Genomic DNA, 8,964 nt, shown 5'->3' with positions numbered 1-8,964 from the left:
CTTTCTCATTTCTTTACTTTTATTTGCTTTGAGGGTTGTTTCAAACTTAGGATAGCTTAAGCTTGAGATTGAGATTCATTGCATAATGGTTTAATCCTCTTTTGGGGGTTCATTACCAACGGCATGACACTTCTCTCTTGCCTTAAACTACCCCTTGTTTGACACTTCCTTCCCTTTAGAGGACTTCTCACCAATGGACTTAATTGGTTAAAGAATGGAAAGGTAATTAAAATGAGTAAACAAGTTGAAACTAAAATTGTGTAAGATAAGAAATTGGTTTTGTTTTGATGTGTTCAATCGGACGCTAATTGAATATAAGAAAAATTGGGGCATTTCATACTCAAAGTGATGAAATGTGCCAAGTTTCCTAGGTCACCATTGCCCTTGATCATGCATGATAGGGTAATGGTCTTTTTGGTCTTATTTGTGCATTTATTAACTTGTACATCTTGGTTCTTTAGCCATCATGCAATGAAATTACTTGATTAATGGTTTGAGGACTAAGTGTATCACTCATTTGAGATGTTTTGATGATAAGGAGGGATACACAGTACAAACAAACTATGAGAATACCCTCTCTTTGCCCTGTTTACCCTCTATTCCAGCAAAAAAGACGTGTCAACAGTGGCCGGCCGGCCATTGTTACTGGCCGACAGGCCATCACTGTTGGATGGCAAGCCCTCAATGGTAGCCGGCCGGTCACCACTTCTTGCTTGCCGGCCACCAGTGAATTTTGGGCAGTGTGCTTGTGAAGCATGGCAGAGTTGATCTGGAGAAGGAAAACAGTGCAAGAGTGGTGCAACAGAGGCATACAACAGCAGACAGTGGGCGTTCTTTCAGGTGAAAACCGAGCATGCATGAGTCTGTCTCACTCCCCCCGGGACTATTTAATTACTTTAATTAGTTGTAGCTAATTAGTTTACTTATTTAATTAGTTTTGATTAATTAAATTAGTTTGTGTTGTAATATTTAATTAGCTTAGCCTAGTTAAATTCTTAGCTTAAAGTTAGTTGATTAATTCAAGTATTGTAATAATTAGTTAATTAATTTAGCTTTTTAAACTAAAACATTATACAAATTTAATTGTAGTAAATAAATTATTTAAGTGGCATAAACTGAAATTCAAAAGTTATGTGAACAAATAATCATAACCATGGTATAGAATAGAATATAACAGAGATCACTGGAGTGACAATTAGAACAGGGGTCAATGGATCCATGACAAACAGAAGGCTAGAAAGTGACTAATTAGAGGCTAATGGTTATTTAAGTCACCCAAAGCATGTGACTCCCGTGGTGATACTCACAAAAATAAATATTTATATAATCATTGCCAGATAGATTCTAAAATTTAAACAATCATATCCATGGATTTCAATTTAAGCTAATAGGGTTCAAAAAATAATTAACATAATTGAAATATTAATATAATTTATAAAACATCTAGTGCATAAAATAAATTATGGTAACTTGAACCATACGTAAAATATTTTGTGGTGACTCAAGGTATAATATAACTTACCTTAATATTGATTCCTACTATTTCCCTCATATTTTTGCCAAGTTTTCGAGGTTATTCCCTTGCTTCCCCTTTCTCTTCCCCTTTTTGTTTTGTTTTTTTTCTTTTTCTTTTTCCTTTTGTTTTTACTGACTTCACAGGCCCCGCTATATATATATATATATATGCCCTTGGGTGGTGAATCACCCTGTGATTATGACCTAAAGTTGATGATTCACCCCCCCAAGTTCTAGACAACACAGATGGCTTATCTATTTTCCCTCCAGCAAATCTTGCACACCTTTCTTTTAATTATACATGGCCCCAACTTTTATCATAATTAAGCGTTGTGTTGATTTGGGCTTAAATGATATATTAATCACATTTTTGACACACTAATGTCCAATTAGATTACATCTTAACACGTATAGCTATGCAATTATTTTACAAATTTATTATTGTTGTTGTTGTTGTTGTTGTTTTTTATTTTGGTAGTAACATGGTGTTAATTAAATATTTGGGGTGCCACATTTCTTTCCCCCTAAATAAAAGTTTGGCCTCAAACTTGACGTATCTTGATTTTCGAAGAGGTGTGGGTATTTGATCCACATTTGATTTTCAGTTTCCCATATTGCTTCATCGACACAATGATTTCTCCACAAGACTTTTACAAGAGGTATGGTCTTATTTTGGTGAACCTGATCACGATGATCAAGAATCTATACTAGTTGTTCTTTATAAGAGAGATCCTTTTGAACTTCCAAGTTCTCATAATCAACAACATGTTTTGGATCTGAAAGATATCGGTGAAGCATCGAAATGTGGAACACATTGTGGACATTGGACAATTCCAGCGGAAGGGCAAGACGATATGCTATAGGGCCAATCCTCTCTAGTATTTCCAATGGTCCAATGTAACGCAGGTTCAATTTTCCTCGTTTTCAAATCGAATGACTCCCCTAGTTGGTGACACCTTTAAGAAAAAACATGATCTCCTACCTGGAATTCCAAATCCCGTCTCCATGTATCCGCATAGCTTTTTCTGGCGGCTCTGAACAGTGCGAATTCGCTGTTGGATGAGTTGAATTTTATCACTCGTTATTTGCACAATTTCAAGGCCCAATAACTTTCTGTCTCCAACTTCCGCCCAACACAGGGGTGATTGACAACTCCTTCTATATAGTGCTTCGTACAGTGCCATTCCAATGCTTGCTTGGTAACTGTTGCTAATTGGACATTGGTGTGTCAAAAGTGTGGTAAATATATTGTTTAGGGCCAAATCAACACAATGATTAATTATGATAAAAGTTAGGGCCATGTAGAATTAAAAAAAAGGTGTGCAAAATTTGCTGGAGGGAAAAGAGATAAGCCATATGTGTTGTCTAGAACCTAGGGGGGTGAATCATCAACTTAGGGTCGTAATTACAGGGTGATTCACCACCCAGGGATATATATATAACGGTACCTGTGAAGTCGATAAAAACGAAAGGAAAAAAAAAATAACAAAAATGGGAGGAGAAAGGGGAAGCAAGGGAACAAGCTCGAAAACTCGGCAAAAATAGGAGGAAAATAGTAAGAATCGATATTAAGGTGAGTTATATTATATCTTGAGTCACCATAACAAATTTTATGTATGTTTTAAGTTACCATAATTAATTTTATGTACTTCATGTTCTATAAATTATATTAATTTCTCAAATATGTTAATTACATTCTGAACTCTATTTGCTTAAATTAAAACCCATAGATATGATTGTTTAAATTTTAAAAATTATTTGACAATGTTAGAAATTATTTGACAATGATTATATAAATATTTATTTTTGTGAGTACCACTACAGGAGTCCCATGCTTTGGGAGACTTAAATAACCATGAGCCTTTGATTGGTCACTTTGTGGCCTTCTGTTTGTCATGAATCTATTGACCCTTGTTCTGATCGTTACTCCAGTGACCTTTGTTTTGTTCTATTTTGTTCTGTTTTATACCATGGTTATGGTTATTTGTTTACATAACTTTTGGATTTCAGTTTCTGCCATAAAAATAAAATAAATATATAAAATAATATATCTAATTACATAACTTTTGGGTATTGGTTTATCAAAAGTGTGATTAATATATTGATTAGGGCCAAATTAACACGACTATGAAATTATGATAATGGTTGGGCCAAATTGGAAATATAGTGAAATGTGTGCAAATGGGTTGGAAACCTAAGAAATGGGCTACCTGTTAAGCCTAATGAATGGAGGAAGTGAATCATCAACTAGGGTGATGATTATGAGGTGAGTCACCACCAAAAGCTTAGGTATAAAAGGGGTGAATTAGTAGCCAATGAAACCAAAAATCTGAAGAAGCAGGGGTAAGTAAAAAGGGCCTTATTCACTCAAAAAAAAAAAAAGTAAAAAGGGCCCCGAAAACCCAATGTAAATAGGAAGGAAATAGTAGGAATCAGTATTAAGGTGAGTTATATTATACCTTAAGTCACCATAACATATTTTACGTATGTTTCGAGTTACCACAATTTATTTTATGCAATTCACGTTCTATAAATTATATTAATATTTCAATTATGTTAATTATTTTCAGAACTCTATTTACTTAAATTGAAACCAATGGATATGATTGTTTAAATTTTAAAAATTATTTGACAATGATTAAATAAATATTTATTTTTACAAATACCACCATGAAAGTCTCATGCTTTGAGAGACTTAAATAACCATTAGTCTCTAATTGGTCGGTAATTAAGTGAGGCAGGCGGAGACAGAATAAAAGTAAGAAAATAGTTAAATAAATAATTAACTTCATTAATTATCCTACTACTTTAATAAAAGAAAATACATCCATCAGGCTTTTATTATTTTATCATTTGGTGGTAGACAATTATAGGAAAAAGAAAATAAAAGGAAAAAAAAATGTAACAGTTATAAACACACAGTAGAGTAAGAGATATTATGCCAAGAGCGTAGGGCTCAAAATAACCACAGATATTCATTAATGATCCTACTACTTTAATAAAGGAAATACATCCATCGGGCTTTAGTATTTTATCATTTGGGGGCAGACAATTATAATTAAAAAAAAAAAAAGAAAAAGAAAGGAAAAAAAATGTAACATGGTGGCATCAAATTCCATGTTGGTCCCACTACACGAGGTTACAGTCCTTCCTTGTATTTCATCACCTGAAAAGGATAACAGCTATAACCATACAGCAAAGTGAGATATATTATGCCAAGAGTGTAGGGCTCAAAATAACCATGGATAGTTATTTAAGCTAAAACATTATACAAACTTAATTTTAGTAAATGAATTATTTAAGTAGCAGAAACTGAAATCTAGAAGTTATGTAAACTAATAACTATAACCACGGTATAGAACAGAACAGAATATAGGTCACTAGAGACACAGTGAGAACATGAGTCAACAGATCCATGACAAACAGAATGCCACAAAGTGACCAATCAGAGGCTAATGGTAATTTAAGTCCCCCAAAGCATGAGACTCTCAAGGCGGTTCTCACAAAAATTAATATTTATATAATGTAACGCCCTCAAAATAATAACATTTAAAACCCAACAATTTAGACATGCATTGATATAAAGAAGCCAACCACCTTTCCATTAATCTGAATAGTTCTTACAAAAGTATTACATGTTAACAACAAAAGCAAATGCCCTACGGGCTTATAGCTTTCCAAGCTAACACTTGGTTACAAAAAGAAGAGTACTAACTCAATACATATTAAGCTCTTGGCTTGAATTTACATGTAATACATCAAAAGAAAGCAAATAACAAGCAGTCAGTCTGCCTCTAGCATCCCAAGCTATGTCCTTGGAGGTGGCATGCTACCTGTACCTGAAAATGATGTCCCATAAAGGGTGAGCCACAGCCTAGTAGAAATACACTAAACCAGCCATGAACAATGACTAAAAGATTAGCAGTTGATAGATGGTCAACACAAATACATCCATGTATATCACATTTCGATTTCATGACATTAAGTCCATGTTACATTTCATTTCTCATATCCTTTCCAACTTTGAGTTTGAAAACAAGGCTCAACACCTAGCCAAATAACTTAATGAGAATTAGACTCATCTTTAAAACACTTTCAAAATTCATGAGGGATACACATTTTAATGCTGTATCAACAACACTTAAACCATTCCCACACTTTGCGAAAGATACACATTTCGGTGCTGTATCAACATAACATAGAATCACTTCTATACTTTACAATTGATAACGATATACATTTTAGTGCTATATCAAATCAATTTAAACACTTCCATAATCAATACTTGATACACATTGTAGTGCTGTATCAATGTCACACAAAATCCGGTTTAGAGGTCCATCCCCTATCTTCCCCTAAACCGTGGAGTACATCCCCTATCTCCTCCCACGCAACACATGTATATAAACATAGATCATATACAATCAATCAATACATAGAATTAATGTATTATTCCAGTTGCTATATTCAATAGCATACTCAATCGATTAGTTTTAGTTTGCCTAATCATCATGTGGTATCTACAACAATTAAGACTATCCTCCACCGATAACCCAAAGCAGTTATTTCTATACTGAAAATAAATGCACCAAATGGATATATAATCAACATTTCAACTAGGTGAGCGAGGAACGAATCAAACTACACCCTTTAGTCCCATACATATCCAATTCCAATATTCTCAATTTACTTCTTCTTTCCTTCAAATTAATTATCCCAATTAATTTATCAATGTAATTAGAGCATTTTCCATAATTAACATCACAACCCTAAGGTTCCATTTTTACAAATAAACCAATATTGATCTCATTTCTCTATGCCAAACATGCATATAAGTTTATATAAACAAAACCCCAACTTTTGTAAAATTACACAAAGGCCCAAACTTTCTCAAAATTACCCAACAACCCCCAACTCATCAAAATGCTAAAATTCAAAGACAAAACTCATGAGAAGGAGTAGGGTATCCCTACCTCGAAGTTAGAGCTCAAACGGGGAAGTTGAAGAAAACCAAAATGCTCCAAACTCAAAGATCCACGGATCAAAATGGAGCCCTCGACGATCCACACACTTTTTATAAAGGTCGGAGGATAGTGAGACACTCTAACTAGATCAAACCCTCAAGAGAAGGGATTTTCTAGAGAGAGGAGCTCTCAAAATATCTTTTTAGAAAGTAAGAGAGAGAGAGAGAGAATGTAAAAAGTGGTTTTAAAAAGCCCAGCTACCGACTGATATACGACATTCCCGCTCGAGCGGAGAACACAACGCTCTAGCATCAAGAACAAAAAACTAGCTACCCTCGAGTGCAAGAAGGCCCGCTCGAGCGCCAAGACACAAGAATAAAATACATCCGCTCGAGCGCGAAAACCAGTCCGCTTGAGCGTAGATTTCCCCTTCCAGAACTTACACCAAAACGTACTACCCGCTCGAGCGCCAGAGTACCCGCTCGAGCGCGACCGCTCGAGCGTAAAGAAACCCGCTCGAGCGTAAAAATCACACCTGCAGAAGTTTTGCAGGGACACGAAAAATTGGGAGTGTGCAATCTCCGCTCGAGCGCAACAAGGCCCGCTCGAGCGGAACGACTAAAAACCTGGCAACAAGATTTCAGACCAAGGTTCAACCCACCTGTTCGAAACATGCCCAACACATCCTAGAACTCAAACAAATGGAATTAAAGGATGACAACAAGATAGATACAACTACCAACTCCACGGAACCGAGTTCGGAATACAACAGAACAGTAAAGGGACAACCGGGATCGCTATAACTTCCCCCCCTTAAAGAATTTCGTCCTCGAAATTAAATACGAGTTTTTCAAAAACAAGATTTTCTCAATTCCCAACATTATCACAATGCGAATTTTTAACAACTCGACCCATTACCGGTCATCTCATCTCTTTTCAAGAGGCAGTTTACAACATTTTCCATAACATGCATTATAGTTATGCATTCCTTGAAATTCCACAAATTTCAATACTACATTCCACAATTCTATATCATATTCAGTATTCATGATATATTTCCATTTCTACAATACATCCAACATATGCAATGTTACATTAAACTTCCATTTTGAGGCAAGTTTCAAAATACATCCATTAAATCAAAACATAAACCATGTTTTACAACCTAAGATATATTCAATACTCTTAAGGTTCAACAATACAACAAAATATACAATACATGCTCAAACATCCATAAATAGATCTAGATATCTCTCTCGGACCTCCAACTCCCGTTTCTAAGTGGCTTCCTCCACTCTGTGATGTTTCCACAAGACTTTTACCAAGGAAATAGTCTTGCCTCGCAAGACTTGATCCCGCCTATCCAAGACCCGAACTGGTCTCTCCTCATACGAGGCATCCTCATCTACCTCCAAGTTGGTCCAATCTAACACACGGGATGGATCTGGCTCATACTTCCGAAGCATACTCACATGAAACACGTCATGCACTCCGGACAACTGCGGTGGTAAAGCTAAACGATAAGCGACCTCCCCAATCCTCTCAAGGATCTCAAAGGGACCGATAAACTGAGGGGACAACTTCCCACTCTTCCCAAACCTCATCAAACCTCGCCTAGGTGATATTTTCAAGAAGACATGATCACCTATCTCAAACGCCAAAGGCCTCCTTCTACGGTCGGCATAACTCTTTTGGCGACTCTGGGCTGTAACAAGCCTCCTACGGATAAGCTCAACTTTCTCCGTCGTCTCCCTAACCAACTCCGGACCCAACAAAGGTGCATCGCCCACCTCGGCCCAACACACTGGAGACCTATACGGTCGGCCATACAAGGCCCCAAACGGTGCCATACCGATGCTAGACTGAAAACTGTTGTTGTAGGCAAACTCCACCAATGGCAAGTGCCTCTCCCACGTCCCACTAAAGTCAAGGACACAACCTCGAAGCATATCCTCAAGGATCTGAATAGTACGCTCGGACTGCCCGTCAGTCTGAGGATGATAAGCCGTACTAAAGGTCAACTTAGTGCCCAAGGCACTCTGCAAACTCTGCCACAACCTAGCAGTAAAACGAGGATCTCTATTTGAGACGATCATCACTGGGACCCCGTGCAATCTCACTATGTCCCTGATATACAAGTCGGCGAGATGATCTACCGAATCTCTCACGCGCATAGGAATGAAATGCGCCGACTTAGTCAACCGGTCTACAACCACCCAAACGGCATCACTACCCCTCTGAGTCCTCGGAAGTCCTACAACGAAGTCCATAGTGACATGCTCCCACTTCTACTCGGCAATAGGCAAGGGTTGCAACAAACCCGCTGGCCTCTGATGCTCGGCCTTCACTTGCTGGCAAATAAGGCACTTCGATACGAAAACAGCCATATCTCTCTTCATACCCCGCCACCAAAACTGGCGACCCAAATCCCGATGCATCTTAGTGCCTCCCGGATGCACCGCAAGGCGTGAATGATGGAACTCTC

This window comes from Camellia sinensis, chromosome 4 (genome assembly GCF_055761805.1).
Source record: "Camellia sinensis isolate YWXY chromosome 4, ASM5576180v1, whole genome shotgun sequence".
NCBI lineage: Eukaryota > Viridiplantae > Streptophyta > Magnoliopsida > Ericales > Theaceae > Camellia > Camellia sinensis.
This window is presented reverse-complemented; position numbering follows the sequence as displayed.